This window comes from Marmota monax, unplaced genomic scaffold (assembly GCF_021218885.2).
Source record: "Marmota monax isolate L192 unplaced genomic scaffold, Marmota_monax_Labrador192_F-V1.1 WCK01_AAM20220418_F8-fsc00047, whole genome shotgun sequence".
In the NCBI taxonomy this organism is placed as follows: Eukaryota; Metazoa; Chordata; class Mammalia; order Rodentia; family Sciuridae; genus Marmota; species Marmota monax.
This window is the reverse complement of record NW_026692072.1, coordinates 10,397,202-10,420,963: the sequence shown is the minus strand read 5'-3', so window position 1 is coordinate 10,420,963 and position 23,762 is coordinate 10,397,202. Positions and strand designations below refer to the sequence as shown.

The window sequence follows — 23,762 nt, the reverse complement described above, 5'->3', positions numbered from 1 at the left end:
GGGGTGGGTTCAAGGGCTGTGCTGCGGCCACGGCTCCGTCCACGTTGAAGGGGGCTTTCTTGGGGAAACCATCTTCAGGCCACCAGAGACCTGGGAAGTGGCTTGTCCTCACCCTGGTCCTCCCAGCCCCCTGGCAGGCCCAGCCATGAGGGGACAGTCCTTGACCACAGCCCAGCCACACCAGATGGAGTGGCCATCACTCCTCTGGGTGAACGGTGGCCACGCTGGGGACCTGAGGCAAGGAGCCTGGCCCGAGGGGCCCATCCCCCGGAGTGCGTCATCTTCACAAGGCGAATGCGCCCACATCACTAAATAACAATGGGGACGCTTCAGCCGTCGGGGACAAACACCTGTGGGGAGACCCGGCCTTGGCTGGCCCAGGAGAGCGTCTGCTCTCTGTTTCTTGGATTTGGAGGAAGGAACCGAGAACAATGGCTTTCTCCCCTGTTGGCCCTGGGGACGGGGTTATTAGGGGTCACACAGTCCATCTCCTGCATTTGGGAGGGACAGAGCTCACAGGGCCAGGCCAGGCAGGGGGACTCATCCTGGGGTGGCCTCTAGGCCCCCATTCCTGGGGTGGCAGCAACCAGTGTGATGTCATCCATCCAGCCGGTGACCCTCTGCACGTGGCCCCAGGAACCACTGTCCACAGGTCATCCGTGGGTCCCCCTGAAGAATCTGTGCCCTTAGCGGGAGGCCACTAAACAGCCTGGGAGGTCAGTGAGCCCCATAGGGGGCAGAGGGGGCCGCCCCGAGGTCCGTCAGAACCGCAGCCGGTCCTTCTCCAGAATTCCCCAGTAAGGGCTCCCAGGTGCGTCGGTGCTGCACCCTGAGCCCCTTCCTGAGTGGGGCACGCCAGCAGTGTCCACTGCGGAGCCACCTTGCTGGGGGTGCGTGGGACACGACGCCCCAGCCCCACCAGGAGCCTGCCTGCCTGACGGTGCGGCTGTGGCAGCCCAGCGCCTGGGCCTCTGTGGGGACCGGGTGCGTCTGGGCCGCCCAGGACCTCACCCCTGCTGTGTCGCGGGCTCTGCCTTCGCGGGTCGGTGCGCGGATCCCCAGAGTCCTCCCACGACCCAGCCCTCTCCAGGGTCTCCTAGGCAACAGGCGCGGCAGCTCGGGAGGCAGATGCGGTGGTGGTCACAGGGCGGGTCCTCCCGCTGACCCCACCACCTCTCACCCAAGAGCTGTCCCGTGCAGGTGCCCTGCAGGACGCTCCTCCTGACCCCCACGAGGCCAGCGTCCAGCCGAGGGGCAGAGAGCAGACAGATCGCTGGCCCAGGGCCTCTTCCCACTCCTAAGTGGCTGCACTTGAACTTGAACTCCATTCTCCCTGACTGGGGGGCCCCAGTACCTCCTCCGACCAACTCAGGGGACTGGACTGCTTCCCTGGGCTCCGCTGCTCCGACCCCGGCAAGTCTGGGGCCCAGTGATCTCACTGTGGCTGCTCCCGCCACCTCGTCCCAGTCCCTGGCGTGTCGCAGACTGTGGCTCAGCCAGGCGCTACGGGCCGAGATCGGGAGGTTTCTGAGCCTCTGCTGCTTGCCAGGCCTGGACAGCCCCCACTGCAGGAGGCCACCAGGGGTGTGGGGCCAGGGGCTTGGTGGCCCTCGCTGGGAGCTCCCTGATGGAGGGTGCCCCTGAGGAGCCAGCCTCACGGGCCTGGAAAGCAGGAGGGACCCTGCTCCATCTGCCCGACCTTGGCAGGGTGAGGGCAGAAGTCCTGTGAGAGCCCCCGGCCAGGGGCAGAGAGGAGCCGGGCGGGCACAGGACACCCTCCTTCTGCCCCTGCCCTCCCAAACCCGTCGGCCTCCCCCAAGACGCCTGCAGCCTCTTCACCTCCCGCCCCGGACATCACTACCGTTGTTATTATCATCCCCCCGTTTTTTGGCACTGGGGGTTGAACCCAGGGCTCTTAACCACTGAGCCACACCCCAGCCTTTTCATTGTTTTTAGAGACAGGGTCTCAACAAATTGCTTAGGGCCTCACTAAGTTGCTGAGGCTGGCTTTGAACTCACAGTCCTCCTGCCTCAGCCTCCGGAGCCGCTGGGATGACAGGCGTGTGCCTGCATTACCCCCATTTTATAGAGGAAAAAGTGAGGTTCAACGAAGCAGAAGAGCAGCCCACGGTGACCACACGCCCAGGCTCCGCGCACGTCTGAGCTACCAAGAGCGGAAGACGGGGGCGAAGAAGCGGCTAAGAAACGCGTCTGTCCCCTGGCATGGCCACAGCATCTAAGGGGGGACAGCCAAAGGCTCACGGACATCTGAGGGGGGAAACGGGGAGTGTCACCAGCCATGAGAAGCTATGAGAGCTGATGGAGCCACCCACAGAGGACCACGCCCAGAGGGGACAAAGGCTAATCGGTGGGGGGTGGGGGACCTGGGACCTCAGTGCCTGGGGCAGCTGTCTTGGAACCAGGCAGATGTGGGGTTGCGCGACGTGGGCGCGTCCTAGGTGCCACCGCACTGCCCACCTTAAAGCAGCCGATTTTACGTTCTGTGAATTTTACTTCAATCAAGAAGGAAAAGGCGCTGAACGTCAAGATGGTCAGGAGCTGGGAGGAGGGGAGTGGGCTTCGTGCTGGGGTCTTTCCTGCTGCCTGTCCCTGCGGCCACCGTCCTCGGTGGCCTGCTCTGCTTGTCCACCTCTGGGCCTCTGTCAGGACAGCCCTCTCTCCCCCTGTCTTCTGTCAGGGTCCTTCCAGGGCCTGGGTGAAGCCACCTCCCTCTCCGATGGCTTCCTGGGTCTCCGGGGAATTGTCTTGGTCTTGGAGCCCCTAGTCCTAAGTTCTGTCCCCCACGGCGATGCCCATGGGCTCCTACTGGGGTCAGCCCCGCATGGAGCGGCCCCCGAGCCTGAGAGTTAAATGACATCAATGCCGTGGAGTCCTTGGCTCCGTGCTTGGCACACAGTAGGCGCTCAATAAGCGCTGGGTGTCGAGGGCTGGTTCACTCCTAAAGGGCAGGGGCTGCTGACTCGTCCCCTCTTCTCTGGCATGGGCCCCGCCCAACAGAGCTCCTCAGATGAGTGGGACCCAGGGCAGGGGTGACGGCCTCCCCTGACAGCCCCCTCGTGCCCCTGGGCAGGAAGCCGACTCCGTTCAGGGGGTAATAATTGTGACTCCGTTTCCCTGTGGGTTGGGCTCTGGAGAGGCCCTGACGGAGCTGGCGACCGTGAAGTGTCCAGGACTCCGGGGACAAGCCGAGCCCTGACCAGTCCTGGTGCTCTCCTCCTGGAGGGTCGGCCACCGCCAGGTTGCACAGGGGATGGGGGTCAGAAACTGGCCCCCGGGGGACAGGCCCCTGCTCTGCTCCGTCCAGTCCTAGGCCTTCCCCACACCTCCTGGACAGGACAGTCACTAAACAGATGGCCACTGAACACCTGAGGGGTGGGCCAAGGGGCGAGGACGTTGGTGTGTCCAGGAGGACCCAGCTGGAATGCTGGATCCGCAGACAGGCTCCACCCCCCTGGCCTCAGTGTCCCCATCTGTGAGACGGGACAAGAGCAGCACCCAGTGTCAGGCCTGCCTCAAAGTCAAGTCCCCACCCACAGAGCAATTATCGTCATCATTGTTCTTCTCTCCATTTGACAGATGTGACAACTGAGGCCTACGGAGGCACGCAGCAGTCTACGGGAGTCATGGGGTCCCCACACTGACACCGACTCCCACCTGCGGAGGTCCCCTGCATCCTGACACAGCACTGCTGCCCTGGGACATGGGCCCTGGCTCTGGTGACAGCTTGGCTGGCCGGGTGGCAATGGCTCAGGCTGTGCCCACCCACTCCCCCCTCTCTCAGCCGCTCCGTGGCGACATCAAGCCAGATGGCACAGAGGCACAAGGAACAGAGGTCTGGGGACAAGGCCTGAGCTGAGGAAGGAACTCCGTTTCCTGGGGAGCCCCGGCTCCAGGGCTCTGTCCACAGATCCCTCGCTGTGACACCCCGCCCCGCCCGCCTGGCCAACCCCTGCTCATCCTCCCAGACCCCAGTCCCACGTTACCTCCTGGTGACTCTCTGCCGCGCCGGGTGGCCACTGTTGTGCTACATGTTCTTCATCTCTGCAGGCTCTGCGAGGGCAGGCGCTGGGTCTGGGGCTCTCTGCATGTCCTTCACAGTGACCCCAGCATCATGCCCATGCCAGGCAGTCAAAACTAGTGAATCAAGAATGAGTCTCTATGACATCCCAGATGTTGGCCATACGCACCACTCCCCTGACTCAGTGCCCAACAGGACTCATCAACTGCGTCCCCTGTCCTGGGCTGGTCCTCAGTAAAGTCTACGGGTCACAATCTCTGTGATAATGGTGGCCATACGTGTTTCCCCGGCTGTAGTCAATATGCAGTCAAGTGACCGTGTCCCATCCTGGAAGCACCTTCTAAGAGAATCCTATACCTTTAGAGTATTTGTGTTAAGAATGACTGCAAACCCTGCAGGACGTCAGCCCTGTCAGTACGTCTGGAAGCTTTGGAGTCTGCTGTGGAACACGAATTATGTGACAATGACAAGAACTTCCCTTCCCTCCAGGAACACAGGCCTCCCTGGTCTCACCCCGGCTTGACTGTTGGTGATGGAATACGCCAAGGGCAGGGAGCCCGTCCTCCCTAAGTGACACTGAAGCAGAGAGAGGAGGCTTTGGGACCAGGAAAGTTCAGCCCAGCACCTTGACCTTGGGCCAAGACCTTGGGCTGGCCCCTGAATCATTAATATCAGAGAAACTCAGATTAGAAAGCACATCGAGACACTACCACAGACCTAACAGAGGTAAATCCAGATGGCTGTGAAGCAGCTGGCACCCTCACAGGCTGTTGGCAAGACTGTCAAACGACAGGCTCATTCTGTTTGACAGTGCCTATCAAAGCTCAACCCATTTCTAACTCCAGTTACAATCCCAAGAAAAATGTCCAAATGTACCCACAAAAAGATGTGGACCAGAATGTCCCCTGCATCTTTAACCATAAGCACCCAAAAAGTTCACCCATGGAGAATGGAAATCAATCATCATAGATTGATACAATGGACTATTACACAGCGATGTAAAGGATAAGCCACAAGCATAAGAATGGATCACAAAATCTTAGGTTGAGCTAACAAAGAATGTCAGAGGAGGGCCAACCATATGATTCCACGTACAGGAAATTCAAGACCTGGCTGTACAATTGCTTGGTGCTGGTAGGAGGCAGAACAGTAGTCTCCTGGGGGGAAGGGGAGACAGGCCCAGCAGAGTGTTCTGGGCTGGTGGGGTGGGGGTGTTTTGTATTTGATTGGAATGGGGATCGCCAGCATATAGAAGTGATTGAGCTGCGACTGGCGATGTAGACGCTGACCCTACACCAGAGTTTTTAACCACCAGTCGGGAGGGTAGGTTGGGCTGCACCATCCCTCAGGCCTCCTGGGCTCTGTGACTTTAGGATTCTCAGCTCAGGGACGTGGCTCCCACTGGGACTCAGGGAGTTCGTGAGGTTCTCCTCCTTCCTGCCTGCCACCGCCTCCACAGGAGACGCCCTCCTCTGGCTTGACCCCTTCCCTGACTTTGTGCAACTCAAGCAGCGGCTGCAGGGTCCCCGCCCACCTAGGAGGAGGTCAGGCTGCCCCGGCCGCTCCAGAGGACAGACACGGCCACCGTGGGACCTGCCCTGCCAGGCTGCACCCAAGGGAGAGGCCTCCTGAGCCGCAGCAGGTGTGTCTTTGCAGGGGGCAGCCAGGCTCGGGCAGGGGCAGGGGTCATTTTGAAAAGCTGGCCCGTGTGTGTTTATTTCACGTGAAGGGACCCCAGAAAGTGACCACAGAGCAAAAGCCATCGTGGGGAAACGGCAGCCACGGGTTTGGCCTGGGAGGGCCTAGGAATCGCTGGCCGTCCCTCCTCCTTGAAGGACCCTGGGCAGTGTCCACTGGGCAGCCTCTCAAGGAAGGAGCGCTGCTCTGGAGTCTAAGGGTCTCTGTTCAAGACCTCTTCCGCCCCCGCGGGCTGCATGCAAGGACAGCCGGCCTCCCACCCGTGCCTCAGTTTCCCCCAGTGCACAACCACCAGGCCCGGCAAATCACACCTGGGTAACCGTTCACGTCTAGCCATGGGTCAGCTCACAAGTTGTTATTTTCTGAATGTAAATCCCGTCATGTCCCTTCCTGTTTAAAGCCCTATCTACAACTTCAGAATAAACTAGAATAAAGTTCAAAACCATCATTAGGGCCTCACAGTGGGTCCCTGCTGACTTCTGCTGGAACCAGTGTCTCATTCCCACATGCCCCAGCCACGTCGTTCTTCTCTCCATCCTGAAACACCTCAGACTCATCCCTGCCCCAGGACCTTTGCACACGTTGTCCTTTCAATTGGAACTCTCCTTTCACCAGTTCTGTATGGCTGGTCTCACCTGCTGAGGGCGCTGGCCTGGAGGACCTTCTGTAGAGGCCCCCCCTGACCTCTCCATGTAAAGCAAGCCCTCTCCTGTTTGCTGTAGTTTTCTTTGCTTTTGCTTTTTGCTTTTTTTTTTTGGTACTGGGGATTGAACCCAGGGGATCAGTACCACTGAGGTATATCTCCAGTTCTTTTTTTTCATTTTTACTTTGAGACGGTCTCACTAAGTTGCCCAGGCCAACCTTGAACTTGGGAGTACAAGGGTCCAGCTCGTCTCCCCTCCTCCCCCACCTTCATACCACTAATTGCAAATGTGTTCATTTCACGAACCCACAGTGACTTTGTATTCTGTCTCCATTGGACTATAAGCTCCATGCTGGCAGACACTGTTCCTGTCACATTCAACCCTCCGAGACACAAACTGTAGACGCTTGGTGAATATTGTGCGTTTTCCAATCTACCAGGCACAGCTCCAGACCCTGTTGACTTTGGAGGTTGACGTAAGAGTTTCCCAAAGGGGTCGAGCTCCATGGCGCAGTGACCTGGCAGGCTGAGGCAGGGGGATGGCAAGTTCAAGGCCAGCCTCGTCAACTCTGCAAGACCCACCCTCTCTCAAAGTGAAAAATAAAAAGGGCTGGGGAGGTGGCTTAGTGGTAGAGCCCCCTGGGTTCAATCCCCATTATCTTTGGAAAGATTCAAGATCTTTTTTCCCAAAGCAAAGAAAATCTCCCAGGCGTGGTGGTCCCAGCAGGTGTGAGAGGTGACATGCCAGTTCCGCGTCGCTCACGAGGACCCTTGGAGACAAGTTTAACGGGAAACCCAGGTTCAGAGTAAGGAACCTGTGCGCACGATCACCCGCGGTGACCAGGAGCCTGGGCGGGAGGCGGCCGGCTCGGTGCCACCTGCTAGCTGAGGATCACAGGGGTGATGCCGTCTCTGGGGCTGTGCCTTCCTGCCGCCTGGGCTCCGCTCCCCCGGGGTCTGCGCCCGCCCCTCCTGGGGACAGCCAGGAGGGGAGGAAGGAGCCTTCCGCAGCCAGACCCCGTCGCAACGGCTCTGCTCGCGGGCCGAGGGCAGCGTGGGACGCCCTCGGGCACAGGGACTCCCCTCCTTTGAACTTCAGTTTTCTAATTTGCAAAATGAGAAAGATAATTCCTCACCCCAGGGCTGTTAGGTGTGTGAAGGGGGTTCTTCTACAAAAGGACTTGAATCTTTCCAAAGTCCTATGCAAATGTCCTCTTTGATGTCTGAGGAAATCTAGGTCTCATTAGGCCAGCTCCCTGGGAGGAGGGGGCGCCCAGGCCAAGTGGGCGGAGAGCTCGGGCTGCCTGGCCCGCCCCTGAGAGATGCCCCGCCCACCTGCCCCGCCCCTCTGCCCCGCCCCTGCGAGATGCCCCGCCCACCTGCCCCGCCCCTGCGAGATGCCCCTGGGGCCTTCCCGGGGCTCCCGGTGCAGCACCCGCGGCTGCAGGTATCTGGCAGAGCAGAGCCCTGGGCCCAGGTGGCGCTGGGAGAGGGAGTGCTCCTGACAGGGCGGTGCTGGGTGGGGGGTCCTTGGCCAGCGGCTCCAGTCACAGCTCTGCCCCAGGCCAGGGCAGCCACCCGAGTGTGGCTTCCAGGACCCTATAGAACGCAGGGCACTTGGGAGGTCGGGACCCACCCACTGGACCGCAGCCCGGCCGCGCCAGTCCTGGCTCTGGGAAGTAATTAGGCAAGAGTCGTGGGATAAAAAAAGGTGGATGTGTAGGCGCCCGGTGGCCGCTGGAGAGGGACCCTGTGGCAGAGAGGCTTTGGGGGTGGAGGACAGAGATCCTCTGGAAGGAGACAGAAAGACACCTGCACCCAGGGGTCCTCGGGAGGGAAGGAGCTGGACGCAGAGACCCAGAGAGGAAGAGCGGGCCGAGGCAGGGCGTCACTGGGGGAGCAGGTGGACAGGCTCATTCCCTGGGCCTGATCCCCGAGAGTGTCCGAGAAACGGGTTCTCCTTTTGCAGAGGGCGAGGGAGGCGGCCTTAGAAGAGAGAGGACAGGCCCTGCTGGCAGAGGGGCGTCCAAGCCACTAATCCTTCAGCACAGCCATGTTGTCGGTAAACCGGGAGCAGACAAACTAGAACCTTCCATCGCATCACCCACAGCTGGGCTGTGTAGATCCTGCTGGCTGGCCACCCGGCTGGAGCAGGAGCTCCAGGCCCCAGCAGGGACCCCTCCCTTCAGGAAAACCCGTCTTTGCCACCAAGGCCTTTCAAGTGTGCAGCCGAGGCCCCCCTGCACACCTAAGGCCACCTGACTGCAGATGCCCTTTCCAGCAAGGCCTAGTCAGCATTTGATTAAAGAGCTGGTCCTCTGGCCCCACCATGGTGACTAGAATTAAACTGTCACACCACCTTGTACGGTTCCTGAGGCTGCTGTGGTGGAGCCCCCCACAGCTAGCCTCCAAACACCCCCAATTTATTGTCACCCAGTTGTGGAAGTCAGATGTCTTTTGAAAGGGGTCTCCCTGGGCTAGACTCCAGGGGTCCGGAGGGCATCTGCTGCTGCCTTTGCTTGATTCTAGAGGATGACCACGGTCCTTGGCATGGCCCTGTCCTGCTCAAGGCCAGCAAGGGCCAGTCCAGTCTTCCTCCCACAGATCCCTAAAGCTCCTGTAGTCCAGCTTCTCTCGGCCTCTCCGAGGGACCAGGTGATGAAGATGCACCTACATATTCTGGGATAATCCCCTGCCTCCAGATCCTTAACTGACTCATTAACCGTCCCGTTAGCCAGCTAAGAAAATTAACCGCTCCTTGACTTACAGCGGGTTCCAGCCCTATATGCCCATCATATGCCACCACACACTGGAAGTTGAAAATACACTGAATCCCACCCTCCCAGCCACCAATTCAGCAGCGCAGTCCGCGGCAGAGCAGGCAGGGCTGCCGAGACCCAGGCCCACTGGCTCTGCCCACATCCAGAGTGAAGTACAGGAGTGCATGCCGCGAGCCCAGGGAAAGATCAAGATCCAAAGTACGGTTTATGCTGAGTGTTCAGACTTTGCCACCACCATAAAGTCAAAAAACCCAGTTACGTTGTTGTCACAGATCAGGGACCATCTGTACACTCAAGTTCCCGGGATGAGCACACGGGCATCTTTGGGGGCCATTACTCTGCCCGCCCACCAGCCAGGTGCTCATGGATAGTAGAGTGGACACATTCTGGCACCACCACCCATCGGGGAAAGGCATAGCGGCCTTGGGAAGGGACGAGCTGGGGAGGGGCTTGCAGAGCGGGGGCCAGTCCCGCCTCGACCAAGCTTCCCCTTCCCCCATCAGCCAGACCCCCAGGGAAGGAGTGAGGAAGTCGCTTGGGAAATAAGGAGATTCCAGCTTGGTTCCAAAGGACTGTGATGTCAGGAGACTTAGCCTGAGAAAGGCTCACGGCAGCCCCAACACGATGTGCTGTGCACCTACAGGCCAACGTCCTAACCTCTCTGCCACCCTTCTAACGAATTGCCAAGTGACCCTCGCCTCGGGTGCCACGCCCATGCACTCTCTTGCAACAGGCTGGGAGCTTTGCCCACCGCTGTTCGAGCCAGCAGCGCCTGGAAGCTTCCATCCCTCCCTGCCTCCGGGTGGCCCTTAGCCAGCGTCTGGGGTGTGGGAGGATGACAGCTCAGTCCTCTTATCTCAGCTGAGGCCAACTCTGAGATGCCACGAAAACCCCCGAGCGGCCGTCTGCAGGACTGTTCTTGGCTTGGCCGCCGGCTGGGCTTCCTGCCCTGCCCTGCTCCCCTCTGAGAGATCATCCTTGATAAGTGCTTTGTCCACAAACGCTTGCCTTGGGTGCCTCTGGATTATTAATGGATACCAAGCCATTAAACCGCAATCCTTTGAAGTGAGAAATCAGCTCATTCCCATTTCTCAGGCGAGGAAACTGAGGTCAGAGAAGTTCAGCAACGCATCCAGGTTGTAGAGCCAGCAAGCAGTCGGGGAGAGGGGGATGTGCCAGCCAGCTCTGTGCCTCCTCTCCTCCTCGGACCACCCCCACCAGCTGCAGACAGGGGACAGGAGGAGGGCGCTGGGAGACGCAGGCAGCAGAGAGGGTGATGGCGGGAACGCCTTGTGGGGCCTCGGTTTCATCAAAGTCCAACACCAGAAACAGGAAGAGCTTCATGCATTGCCAACCCAGGCCCAGGAGCAGGCAGGGCGACCTGGAACCCTGGCCACCCGCCACCCCACCCTCCCCCAGGCAGCTTCTCCCTAAAAGAACCCACCAGGCTCCGCCCCAAACCAGCGCAGCGCCCCTCCCAGAGCCCCGCCCAGGCAGAGCCGAGAACAGAGGCTGGGGCTGGAGGGAGGCAGGTCCCTCCCAGGGCATCTGGAGATGCAGGCCACAGAAGCTAAAGGCTCCCACACAGTTCTGCACCCCAGCCCCAGCCCCCAGGGGCCATTTGAAAGGAGAGAAAGAATCGTAAGAAGCACCCCCTGTGCTCCTGGCCCAGCCACCCCAGGGCTCCTGCCTTGGGAACAAAAGCTGATCCCTGGGCCTCCTGGTGGCTGGGCAGAGGGGGCAGCAGCAATTAAAGGACCCCACAGCTGCCACCAGAAACTCAAAGGGAAGCCCGGACCGCCCAGCGTCCTTGACCTGCGGGCCCCTCCGGGTGGGCAGGCTGCGGGCCTGGGGGAGGGGCGGGAGAGCCCCTGAGTGCAGGGGTGAGGGGTCTGTTCCCTGCAGGTCCCCAGGCCCCGAGTCCCCAGGGAACTCTCATGAGGGAAGGACAGAGTCCCAGGCGAGGCCTGCACTGGGCAGTAGGCACTGGCCGCTTCTCCCTCTGGGGCTGACCCCGGCTCCTGGGGCTCCTGGCCTGGCCGCCCTTCTGGTTCGCAGTGACCCCCAGGAAGATACTCCACCCAACAGCCATTCTATGGGGCAAGGACTGACAAGGCTCCTGGGGAGGGCAGGACAGAGGGCCCCAGTGGGAGGTCGGGGTGGCTTCCTGGAGAAGGTGGGAGGGAAAGCCCTTGGCCCTGCCCCAGGCGCCAGAGCCCAAGGAGAGATAATGACCTGAGAGCCACCCCTTGCTACACGCCTGCTCCAGGCCTGGGGCTTGGTTTCTGATCATCAAAGCAACCCAAGAAGGTGGCCCATCATTGCGCTTTACAGATGAAGGTTAGCCCCTCTGAAGGCTCAGAGAGGTTAAGTTACTTGTCCAAGGTCACTAAGCCAAAGAAGAAAAGCTAGCATTCTTGAAGCCCGCCCGGTCCATGAGTTCTCCCAGGTCCTGCTCTGTTCCCTGAGACAAGGACAGCTGGCCTGGGTGGACACAAGGGGTAGGCTTGGGCTTTGGGTCTCCAAAGCAGGAATGCAGGCACCCTGGAGGAGGTGCCTTCCAAACGTGGAAGCTTCCAGCAGGCAGAAGAGGGAGGAGGGGCATTTTTGGTAGAGGGCAGCAGGCCTGCAAGGGCTCAGAGAGGGAGTGCAGAGTGGCATCGGTGAACAGCCTCATCTGATAGATGTCCAAGGGGCATTGGTGGGGAACACAGTGGCCAGGATATGGAGGACACTCAGACCCATCCCCCTGGGGCCGCAGTGAAGTCTGGCAGTGACAGCCACCAAGTGAGCATCACTGAGAGAGGGAAGGAGCCAGAGGAAGGGTCCCTCCTGAGACAGGGTGGTTGGGGGAAGGGACCAGCTTGTCAATGCGGGGAGAAGCAGCTCTGGGCTGGGAAGACCCTTTGGGGGACGGGAGGGTGGGCTTTGAGGGTCTTGGGTGAAGCTGGGCTGGGGAGGGACAAAGGCGAGCTGCCCTCCATTGGGAGCATGGCGCGAGACGCTGAATCTGTAGACATGGTGAGATGAGCAGGGTGTGGGGCGGAAATGAGGGGGACAGAGACACTGCCCACCAGGACTGGACGCCAGCCTGATCGAGGTCCTCAGCCTCTCTATCCTCTGCCCTTTTCTGATGAAGGAGGTATAAGGGTACCTGTCACCAGGTGAGGATTGGAGATGACAGGGATGCGGTATGAGTGCTTGGCCAGGGCTGGCATCTACCAAACACTCCGGGGAATGGTGGCCTCCTCCTCTCTCCCCTCCCCCACCCTCTTGAAAGCTGAGCTGTTCCAGGTCAAGTTCAAGGTAACTGGCTCTCCCTCAGCTTAGACGCTCTGATGCTGGTCAATTGCTCCATTCCCTCCCGTCCCCTCCCCCGAGAGGCCCTCCTGGACCAGCCCACTTGGACAGCCCAACCCGCCAGCCATTCCCCGAGCTGCAGAACCTGAAGCCACAGTCTGCTGGCCTGCTACTCCCCATTAGAGGGCCATCCAGGAGGGCAGCTGTCCTGTCCCCCGTTTCCCCAGCACATGGAGTACTGCCCAGTCAGAGTGGACACGAGAATTTGGGAACAGATGTAGGAGTGAGCGAGTGGACAGTTCCCCGGGCTCTCTGCCTGCCCGGGCTTCCCCAGCAGGATCAGGGACCCTGACCGGTGACAGGCACTGTGATGTGTGGGCTGGCTCTTTGGATGAGCTTATTCAAAATCAAGTGCTGGGTTCCACTGCAGCTTGGCCATGGGGGTGAAGGGCGTGAAAGCACTAGACAAAGCACTGTAGTGACTGACCCTGGACAGCTCCAGCCCGCCATGAGCTCTGGACATCTTTGGGGGGTCACATCTTTCGTCCGAGTCCGGAGCTCTGAGCACGTTATGTTTTCGCTGGTTCCTGAGGCAGGAGACTGCCTTCCAACAGGTCTGCGGGGGCAGGACAGGTGGATTCCCAGGGCACCCCTCCTGCTTTCCTGCTCCCGGTGCCCTAAGCCTGTTAGAGTCTCTAAACAAGTCTGGATGGCGCTTGGCAAAATGCCAGAGGGAGTGGTTTGTGAAGTAACACCAGCGAGCCATTAAGTGTGGAGATTTCTTATTGGTTGACTGATGTATCTAGTTTATGCTAATTAGATAAGCTGTGTGGAATGTATAAATATCGCTCCTGTCCTGCAATAAACGGCTCCCACTCCTGCTGTATCAATCTACACAAGTTCTTCGTCACCCCCCCCCGCCCCCCCGGCTATTTTGCCCAGCCAGCCGGCCTTTGGCATAAGCCAGGCCGAGCCTGCAGCAGCTCCATTCCCCTAACGTGGCAATGGCGGGTGGTACTTTTAAAACTAGGAAACAACTCCTTAAACGTTTCAGTTTCTAACTTTTTTTCTTGCATCTCAGAAGATGTGGAAATACTGAGACTGAAAAGAAACTCCTCCCTTGAGGTGGTGCCCATGTTGGAGTTTGCCGCAGTCCCCACCACTCCCTGGAGTCTCCCAGACAATGAAGCCATGGTTTAGATGTCTATGAGCACAGACCCTGGGATGCTGGGGGTTTTGTCTGTCTATCTGTCTGAGTGACCCCTGTCTGAGTCCCCTTTGCCTCAGCTTCCCTGTGTGTAAAATACAGACACATGATCTAAGAAATTAATGTGGCCCGAATATGGCTGGAGCCCAACTGATGCTCAATCAACATTTCCCTATTCCCTTTCCTGTCCCACCAAGTGGCCCAGCCATTCATTCCCCAATCGGCAAATCAACACGGAGCCACACCTTTACGCCACCTACCATGTGAGACGCTGGGATGTGACAGTGTGTCAACTGGCACGGTCCCTGCTTCTGCAGCCCTTGAAAACTAGTATATAAATGATCCAGCGAAGAAATCTGCAGTTTCAATTTGAAATTCATGCCAGGAAGGCAGGAGAGAAGTGAGAAGGAAGAGAAGGTCTCTCCACGGAGGAATGAGAGCGGCCTCCCAGGTGGAGACGGCAGGACAAGTCCTCCAGACAGAGGGACGGAAGGAAGGCTGAGGACAGGGCTTTTACTCCCAGTGAAGTGGGAGCCACATGCTGAGAGAGACCTGCACGTTGCAAATTGTCTGGGCTATAAAACAATAATAAGACACTACTACACACTTATTAAAATGGCTAAAATCCCCAAACTGATAATGCCAACTGCTGACAAGGATGGGAAACACCAGGATTCTCATTGCTGGTGGGAATGCAAAATGGTACGGCCATGTTGGAGGAGTCTGGCCGCTTCTTCCAAAACTAAACATGCCTTCCCATACGTGTAAAGATACAAACACGCCTCTCCATCCCACAGTTGTGCGCCTCAATAGCTGCTCCAGTGAGCCAAAGCTTGTATCTCCACCAAACACGCTAGTGTTTACAGCAATTTTGTACACGACTGCCCCAAAACTCAAAGCAACCAAGATGCCTTTCAATGCACTAATGGATGTTCAGACATTTACACAATGAAATATTATTCAGTGATGAAAAGAAAGGAGCCAGCCTCATGAAAGACACAGAGGAAGCGGAAATGCGTATCGCATCACGAAAGAAGCCTGTGGAAAAGGTGCGCACTGTGCAATGACATTACAGGACATTTTGGAAAAAGCAGAATATGGGAGAGGGTAACAAGCCCAGGGTGGGGGAGAGGGAGAAGCCAGAGTGCGGCGTGGAGGATTTTCAGAACAGTGGAAGTGTTCTGCAGCCAAGTAACAGGGACGCACGTCACACATTTGGAAGGAACAAGGCAAGGAAGGAATCCTAATGTAGCCTGTGGATTTCAGTTATTAATAATGTACCAAGCGTAGCTCAAACTCTGTGCTTAAACACGCAAATGCCTTTCGATCCCAGCTACTCAGGGGGCTGAGGCAGGAGAATCGCAAGCCCAAGGCCAGTCTGAGCGCCTCAGCAAGACCCTGTCTCAAAATAAAAAAATAAAAAGGGCTGGGGATGTAGCTGGGTAGCAGAGTCCCTGGCTTCCATCCCCTGAGAAGGAAAAAAAAAAAAGTTCAGTTGTGACGAATGTATCACAATAGTATAAGATGCTAACAACAATGTGTGGATCTTGGTTCCCCTGCAACAAATGTGTCACGATAACATGGTAGTAAAGAGAAGGAGAAACGGGAGGCCGTGATGGCTTGCATTAGAGAACACTGTCAGTCTGAGTTTTCTTTTTAAACATAAAACTACTCTAAAAATGAAAGTCACTAGACTTTCAAAACAAAGATTGTAATTTTTAAAAGTGGTTCACAGTGGAGAGGCTGAATGGGGAGGGGCCAGGGGAGGCGTGGGAGGGGCCAAGTTGGAGGTGTGGGAGGGGCCTGGGTGAGGTGTGGGAGGGGCCATAGGAAGTGTGGGAGGGGCCTGGTGAGGTTGGGGACCATTATCAGCTGTCCAGGCAGCAGAGTGGTGTCCCGCCCCTATATCTCTGGTGGTATACACAGTACATTCACACAATTCATGCCTTCATACAGGTACTTTGGATAGTAATGATCATCACATTCCACCATCGTTAATTACCCCATGCCCCCTCCCTTCCCCTCCCACCCCTCTGCCCTATCTAGAGTTCGTCTATTCCTCCCATGTTCCCCCTCCGTACCCCACCATGAATCAGCCTCCTTATATCAAAGATAACATTCGGCCTTTAGTTATTTGGGATTGACTAACTTCACTTAGCATTATTTTCCCCAACTCCATCCATTTACCTGCAAATGCCGTGATTTTATTCTCTTTTATTGCTGAGTAATATTCCATTGTGTATATATGCCATATTTTTTAATCCATTCATGTATTGAAAGTTATCTAGGTTGGCTCCACAGTTTAGCTGTTGTGAATTGTGCTGCTATGAACATTGACGTGGCTGTGTCCCTGTAGTGTGCTGTTTTTACGTCCTTTGGGTACAGACCAAGGAGAGAGATAGTTTTGATGGGGCTGGGGCTGGGGAGGAGGAGGGGGTTCCATCCCTCCTCTATAGGACACACATGGGACAGGCCCTGGGATGGCTGACTGTCCTGGGCGAGCACAGGGAGGGGAGGGTCACGTATTCCCTGGCCGTGGCCCTGGGCAGTGGGTAAACTGAGGGTCTCCATAGAGAGGGGAACAGGACACGGTGCAGGAAGCCGTGGGGTCCCTCAGTGCCATAGGACACCCAGACACTAGGGCTGCGGGTCTGGAGCGTAGGCAAGAGATCTGGCTAGAGATTCGGGAATCTCGTCATATCCTAGGGGTGGAAGCTGCGGGGTGGGCTGGTGTCCCCAGGGCGATCCAGCCAGCGCTGACTGTACTGTAGATCTGAGTCAAACCTCGGTGGTGACACCAGCTGCAAAGTCCCCCGCAGCTGAAGACACGGAGTCTCAGAGCAGTCAGGAGCCCTGCCAAGGCCCTCGGCCGTGGAGGGCAGGGTGAGGTGGAGGCTCCTGTCCCTTGGTCTCCTTGGTGGTCTCCATTCCACGCTGTCCTTCCCCTGTCCATCCGGCCCTGTGCCCAGCCGCTCCTCCCCAGCACACGTGCATCTCCCAGACCAAAGGACGGCCACTGTGCACTGTGAGATGTGGGGCCTCTCCGGGGAGACAGCCTGAGTGGCTGGCTCACCAGGTCTACAAGGTGGCCCTCTCCTTTTCCAGGCAGAGGTCCAGGTACACCCCGCTCAGCATGAGGAAAGCAGCCACGGCCCCGCCACCCCGGCTGTGCCCGCCCTGGGTGCCCCCCACTTTCCAAGTCTCCTTGCAGAATCGGCTCCTGTCTCCCAGGGCTGGTCCTGGCTGGGGCCCCGCGGCCTGCACAGGCACTCAGGGGCCAGGACTCAGGAGGAGCCGAGGGAGACGCTGAGGCCGCGCGTGAGGTCCACGCGCTCTGCTGGCCTCTCTGCCTTCCCCGGTCATTCTCCCCCAGGAGCCCCAGGCCTGCCGACCAGGATCCGGAGCAGGAGCACTCAAGGCACAGGAGACACTTGTCATCTAATTCTGCGTCTCGTTCCATCAGCCCATTTCACAGACGGGGGAGACTGAGGCGCAGGGGTGGAAGCGGCCCCCAGAGGTGCGTCTCAGTCACCCACGCCCCTCTCCTGTCCCAGCAGGCCTCCCCGCCAGCGCGGGCTCAGCGGGAGCTCTCAGGAGCCCGCCAGGGCCTCCTGCAGGCTTGCTGGTGTGTCTGCCTGCTGTGGGGGAACCTGGCAGAGCTGGCTGTGCCACCCACAGCCCCAGCCTAGCCCAGAGGGCATGGCCACCCAGGCAGCGCCCTCCTGAACGGCCAGGCTCCTGGGTTGGCCAAGAGCCCGCAGGCCCTGACTTGTGAAGGAGCTGAGCCCCAGCCAGAGGAGGCGCTGGCAAGCTGGGCACAGGAGCCACGGGACAGCGAGAGGAGACAAACAGAAATGGCGTCACACAGAGAGGGGGCCAAACCACGCCCTCCCCCGACCGCCCCCGTGAACACCCTCCACACCGCAGCTGACTCACTGTGCTCCGAATTCAAGCACCTGCGTGTTTCTGTCCACAGACATTAAGGGACCAGACCCAAGAAGAGCCCTGGCTTTGGTGTCCAGTGTTTCTGGTTCCAAATCCTCTCTATCACCTATTTGCTGTGTGACTTTAGGCCAGTGACTAAACCACTCTGTCCAGTTTCTCACCCCTAAACCAGGCCTGAGGAGAGTAGGCATGTAAATCCCTGAGCACAGCCAGGGACACAAAGCAAGCTTAGATGCTACTATTGGTGACACAGGGATGCTCCCACACCACCCAGTTCATGTATATGGGTGCACACCTTTCCTCTGTTCCAGGAAAGCCCCTTGTGCCAGGCGTCCCCAACTTTGGGGTGTGATAGTCCCCATCTCCCAGCGTATCTCCTCCAGCCTCACCAGGTAGAGAGATGGCGCTTCTGACCCACGCATCCTAAGTTGAAAAGCTCGTTAAGTGGGAAATGCGACACACACCTACCCTCCCGCACAGGGAGCTCCGCAGTGCACCCCACCATCCGCTCCATTGTCTTCCCCCTGACTGCGGCTGACTGGGGGCTGGCTTCCTGCCCCTACCCAGCCAGGAGAGGGTATTGTGCCTTGTGTCCCTTCCCCGGGCAGAGATCAGAGTCAAACCTCACGGTCCAATTCCTACCCGCCTCTGTGTCACCCTCAGGATGTAAAGTCTCGGGGGGAGCCGTGCAGGTCGGGGACCCTCCGTGCTGTCCTCCTTCTGTCCTAACGATGGCAAGTGCAGGCTGCGAGAGGCTGCAGAGGAGCAGGCCGGGCGCACACCCTGTGCTCAGGGACCCTGCCACGCCGACCAGGTACGCAGCAGCCTCGTGTAAGAACACAGGCTCCGGGTGGGGGGCCAAGGTTTGAGCTGGAGACGTCTCCGGTCAGGCAGGGCCAGGTTCGTAGGAGGGGCCCAGCCTCTGCTGGTACCTCGGGGCCCAGAGCACAAGGTGTCGAGGGCCAGGCAGAAGCCCGAGGGGACAGGTACCACAGACCTGGCTCCCAGGTGTCTGTCCAGCACCCACTGTGTGAACAGGGCCTCAGTCTCCTCATCTGTGAAATGGGGACACAAATCGGCCCTGGGAGGTGCTGGGGAGGTGCCCAGGACTGCTGGTTGGGAGTCACAGTGGACACCAGCTGGAACTCCCCACCTCAGGGGTCAGCAAGGGCACTAGGTCAGAGCCTCCTTCCCAGAGCAGGGCACCAGCCAATGGCCCTGCCCAGGAAGGTCATCAGTGTCCATCCTCGGCACAGCCTCTACAGCCTGGGACGTGCCTCTCATCTGTCCAACAAGCTGAACTACAGGGGTCTCCCTGGGGTCGGCTCTAGGACCAGAGAAGGGCGTACAGACCCCAGGGCGGCCTGACATTGACCTCCATATGCCCAGCCCCCAGCGGAGCCTGGGCACCTGGCTGGTGCCAAGAAACGTCCCAGGACAGAAAGGAGAGCAGGGAGCGAGAGGCGGGAAGGCACAGGCAGGCTGGGAGCCGCTGTCCTGGCTCATGCCCTTCCTGAAGCCGGTCACTATCTGGGCCACAGCAGCCAGTCAACACTGTGGGCAGGAAGCCCAGCCCTGCGGACAGCAGGCCTCCCCTCTCGGGTGTGAGGAGCAGCGAGCGGCCTGCTCCCAGCGCAGACACCGGCCCGGGCTTTATGTCCCTCTTCTCCTTCCTCCCATTGTCCCTCAGGCTCCCCACAGCCCCAGCTGGGGAGGTCACAGAGCAGCCCCCGCCGCCCAGAGGCAGAGGGTGGGCAGAGACCAGCCCCCTCCCAGGGACACATTCCTTTCTGATCTGTCACCGGAGACCCTCCCCCCACAGTGGAGTCTCCCTGGAGACCCTGAGGCCCCCACCTGCTCTGCCCCTGCCCTGTCCACCCCCAGGGGTCCGGGGTCAGAGGCCCCCACAGAGGCCAACTGATTGGCTAAGGTAGGGGGTGGGCAACAAGTCACCATGCCAAATAAATCACCAGGACCATGAATTAGGATGACAGCGAGGAGGGGCTGGGGTGAGGGGCTCAGACCACGTCCCCTGGCGTGGGGGGACCAGAGAGGGACACAGAGCCGTGCAAACCCGGCCTCTTCTGAGGACCCAACTAAACTGACCACTCAGAGGCCGATGGCAAGCTGGGGGCAGGGTTACAGGGAGGGGCCAGGAAAGCAAGAGGGGGACCCAGCAGCGGGCCCAGCCTGTGCCACAGCAGCTGCCCGCAGAGCGGGGGTCCAGTGCAGGAGACAAGCCCAGGCGCCAAGGACTGGAGTCGAGTGGGCTGCGCGGGGAGGAGCCGACCCCTCTCCCCCTCCTCCAAGGACTTCTCTTCAGTGAGCTGCTCAGCCTGTCTAGGAGGCACACAAAAAGCTGAAGACAAAACTTCTCAGGCCGATGTCCATTCTGTCCATTTGGGCCTTAAGCCAAGACCATAGACTTGTGACGTGGTGAGGGGGACAGAGGCCACATGGGTACCAGCAGCACCAGCGGGCATTTGCTAGGGCTGACCGGCCCCCAGAGTGTCTTGCTGATCTTCCCAGCAACTCAGGGGATTTTATAAAGGCTCAGGAGGTTTAAGACACCTGCCCAGTGTCACACAGCCAGCAGGTGTAAGCACAGGTTCTCCAACTGAGCGCCACCTGTGTGTGACACCCCTGGTACCTTTAATCCCCTTGAATTGGTCCAGCAGAATTTAAGATTGGTTGACCATAGGTTAGTCTCTTTTGGGGTCTGCCATCTGCCCAGAGCTAGACGGCTCCTCAGACTGCTGGGAGGTGCAGTGGAAAGGGGTGTGATCCGGGAGGCTGGCTTTTCCCCAAGCACTGGAGCGCCCCTTCCAGAGGGAGAGCTGTGGCTGGGAAGGGCCCATCCAGCAGGGAACTACATTTCCCAGCCTCCTTTGCACCATGTGGCCATGTGACTCATCCTCACCAATGGGAGTGGAACGTGTGTTGGTCCAGGTCAAAGCATATTAGCCCGCTGAGTCTTCCCTTTCTTCTTCCTTCCAAGGTGACCTTGGAAGCCACATGAAGACAGAGGAACTTGGAGCCCTAAATACCACGGGGAAAGCCACCCATCATTCACAGAACTAAGAGTCAGGGTGTACCTCTTACAGGGTCACTAGTCTTGGGTTCTCAATGATCACCCATCTAGAGAAGGCTGGGAAAGCCCAGGAGCCCTGAGAGCTCAGGTGGAGTCGGCTTGAGTCAGAAAGCGTTTCCTAAGCACCTCCCGGCTCCACCCCACCCCTGCATACACGTTTCCTGACACCTCCGCCACCCCCCCCGCCAGTCTCCCCCATATCACTTGAGAACCGCCCTCCCTCCTCCCTTCCATAGCCAGATTTCTCAAAGGAGTCAAAGTCTCACCACTTCTACGTCTTCTGCTCACTCCTCCACCTCTGCCAGCGTCCACCCCCATTTATGCTCAGAAACAGGCCCAGCAGAGGCCAGAGGCTACACTTTCTCCATTATGGCCATGGCTTGGAGTATCTGGATGTCCCAGACCCTCAGTTCCCAAATGGCTGGCTCCCCTTATGAATAGGGGACGTGTCCCGAGACCCCCACTGGAGGCCTCAACCTACAGACAGTACTGAACTATGTTTTTTCCTATGTGCATGATACTTATGGTAAAGCCCAGCTTTTAAATTTGGCACAGTAAGAGAGCAACAACAATAACTAATAATAAAAAATAGAGCAATTATTATAACATATGATAGTAGAAGTTATGTAAATGTGGCCTTTCTCAAAATATCTTATTTTACTGTGTTTGCTCTTATGATGATGTGAGAGGATATTGAAAGGAAGCTTTACGGCTTCTCTTTGACATACACAAATTGCCAGCATCACTACTTTTGAGCTTTTCTGCCATTACCGAATAAATTAAGGATTACTTGAATATCAGCACCGTGACACTCTAATGTTGACCTGATAACCAAAATGGCTACTAAGGAATTGATGGATGGGTAGCATATACGTCATGGATACGCAGGGAAAAGGGATGATTTATGTCCCAGACAGGAAAAACAGGATGAGCCTATATTTCATCACACTACTCAGAATGCTGTACAATTAAAAACTTATGAATTAGTCCTTTCTAGAATTTTCCATTAAATATTTTTGGAACTTGGTTGACCATAGGTAACTTGTTTTCAGATAACTGAAAACACAGAGGGTGAAACTGTGGTTAAGGGTGACTGCTACATTGTCTTCATCTATTTTCTGCTGCTATGACAGAATATTGCAGACTGCGTATTTTATAAAGAAAAGAAATTTATTTTTCACAGTTTTGGAAACTGAGAAGTCTAATACCAAGGTGCTGGCATCTGGTGAGGGCTTCATCATCCCATGGTAGAAGACAGATAGGTAAAAAGAGCTCAGGAGACTGAGAATGAGGTCTCAAATGATCCTCTTTCAGTGGGACCCTACTCCCTCGATAACCCATTCATGAGGACGGAGCCCTCACGACCTAATTGCCTTTTAAATCTCTCACCTCTTAATAATATCACAATGCAATTAATGTCAACATGGTTGTGGAGGGGATGCCAAATCATAGCACATATCAAGTGGCCTCAATTTCAGAAGCACAACTGCCCATACACCAGTGTCCTATGACTCTCAGGACTGATCCCCTGAAGGATCATTCAGCATCTTTCCAGAAATTTTCTGCAGGAACCTACTCTGTGCTTAGACGATGGTCCAACTAAGGATGAGGAAGAGAAGTTCTGCCCTCAAGAGATTTTTTGTTCAAGCAGATAGATTATATCTCCATTTTGCAGATGAGGAAACCGAGACTCAGAAAAGCTACAAGTCTAATATGACATGGCCAATTAGTGTCATCTAAACATGATGATCAATAAAACATGAGAGAGAGGAACACTTTGACATGCACCTAGCTCAACTCCCGGACAGGGAAAGAGAAGAGAAAGAGAGAAATCCCAGGATCAGCTTCTCTTCCACCCAATTTTATTATCTATAATGTTCTAATTAAAAGTCAAGCATTCTCAATAATCCCCAATGAGATCCAAGAAAATGTCTTGGTCCTAATTTTAGCTCCATGCAAAAGAGTCCAATATCATATCAGCCAAAATTATTTGACCTTCAAAAAAGGTTATGTGCTATCTTTGTTCTTCCTTTCCCGAGCGTGCAGTAAGAGGGCTGAGCCTCATGATCCCTGGGGCTCATTGCAGACATCAGTGTCTGTGATTCTAGAATATTCTCTCTTGCTTTACCAGACGCCAGAGGCCGACTCCTGTACCCTATAAAAGGCATTTTGTTGTTGTAGTTTAGTGCTTAACTGCTGCATTCAAGCTTGAACGTTTGTGTTTTATAACCAAGCTAGAAAGCAGGTGTTCTGGGAGTCCCTGAGGACGCCAAGATCAGAAAGCTTCAGTAAGTTGCCCAAGGATGACCAGCAAGTGGGTAGTCAAACAGGGTCCGGACTCCAGCCGCCCAGCTCCTGTGCCAGCCCGCCTCCTCCCACAGTCCCCGCTGTTTGCAAAAGGGTCTGTCCATAGCTTCTGAGTGGCCAGTGGCCCACTGACTCCGCCCCCATGTGGAGGCTGCTGGACCCAGGAGGCCTTCCACTGAGTTGGGCAGCATCAGCCTCGCTCCAGAGGCAACCAGACTTGCCCGAGGAGGCTCAGGGGCATCTGCCAGTCGGCCACGAGAAGCTGAAACCGTGGGGACTCAGGGTCAGCCACCAGGTGGGTCAAGAGCAAGACGAGCCAAAGCAGAGAGGGCAGCGAGCCACCCTCAGGAGCCTGGGCAGAGGCGGAGATGTTCTTGGCACCACGAGCCGGGCTGGCAGCTAATCCACTCTCACCCCGAGCCACTGAGCTGTGACAGCCAGCTCCCTTGACCGTCTACCAAAACCCGTGAGCAGACCGACTCCCTTCCCCTTGCCTGACGCCGGGGCTGGACCCGACCGGACCTTGATCCAGCCATGGTCACCAGCAGACGCTGGCCCAGGCGCTGGACTTCCCTGTCACACAGAGATTTTCTCTGTGACAATATTTATTGGAGTAAGATTTGAGCACTAGTGAGAGAGACGTCTGTACAAAGAAAAAAGAGAAAGAGGATTAAAAAAGAAGAGGAAAAAAGAGAGAGACCCTCCCCGGCTCAAGAAAATGGGGAAAGCGGAGCGCACGGCGGAGGGGAGAG

At 57.3% G+C, this 23,762-nt stretch overlaps 1 protein-coding gene across 5 annotated transcripts in view; it reads right to left on the bottom strand.

Annotated features, from left to right (window-relative positions):
- Positions 1 to 23,762, bottom strand: part of Tspan18 (tetraspanin 18) — a 151,158-nt gene that overhangs the window by 60,127 nt on the left and 67,269 nt on the right. The window contains exon 3 of one of the 5 annotated variants that reach the window (XM_058583476.1): positions 4,005 to 4,155. The exons of the other annotated variants lie outside the window; for them this stretch is intronic. The gene's annotated coding sequence lies outside the window, so the exon portion shown is untranslated. The remainder of the gene's footprint in view (positions 1 to 4,004; positions 4,156 to 23,762) is intronic. 5 annotated transcript variants of the gene reach the window in all.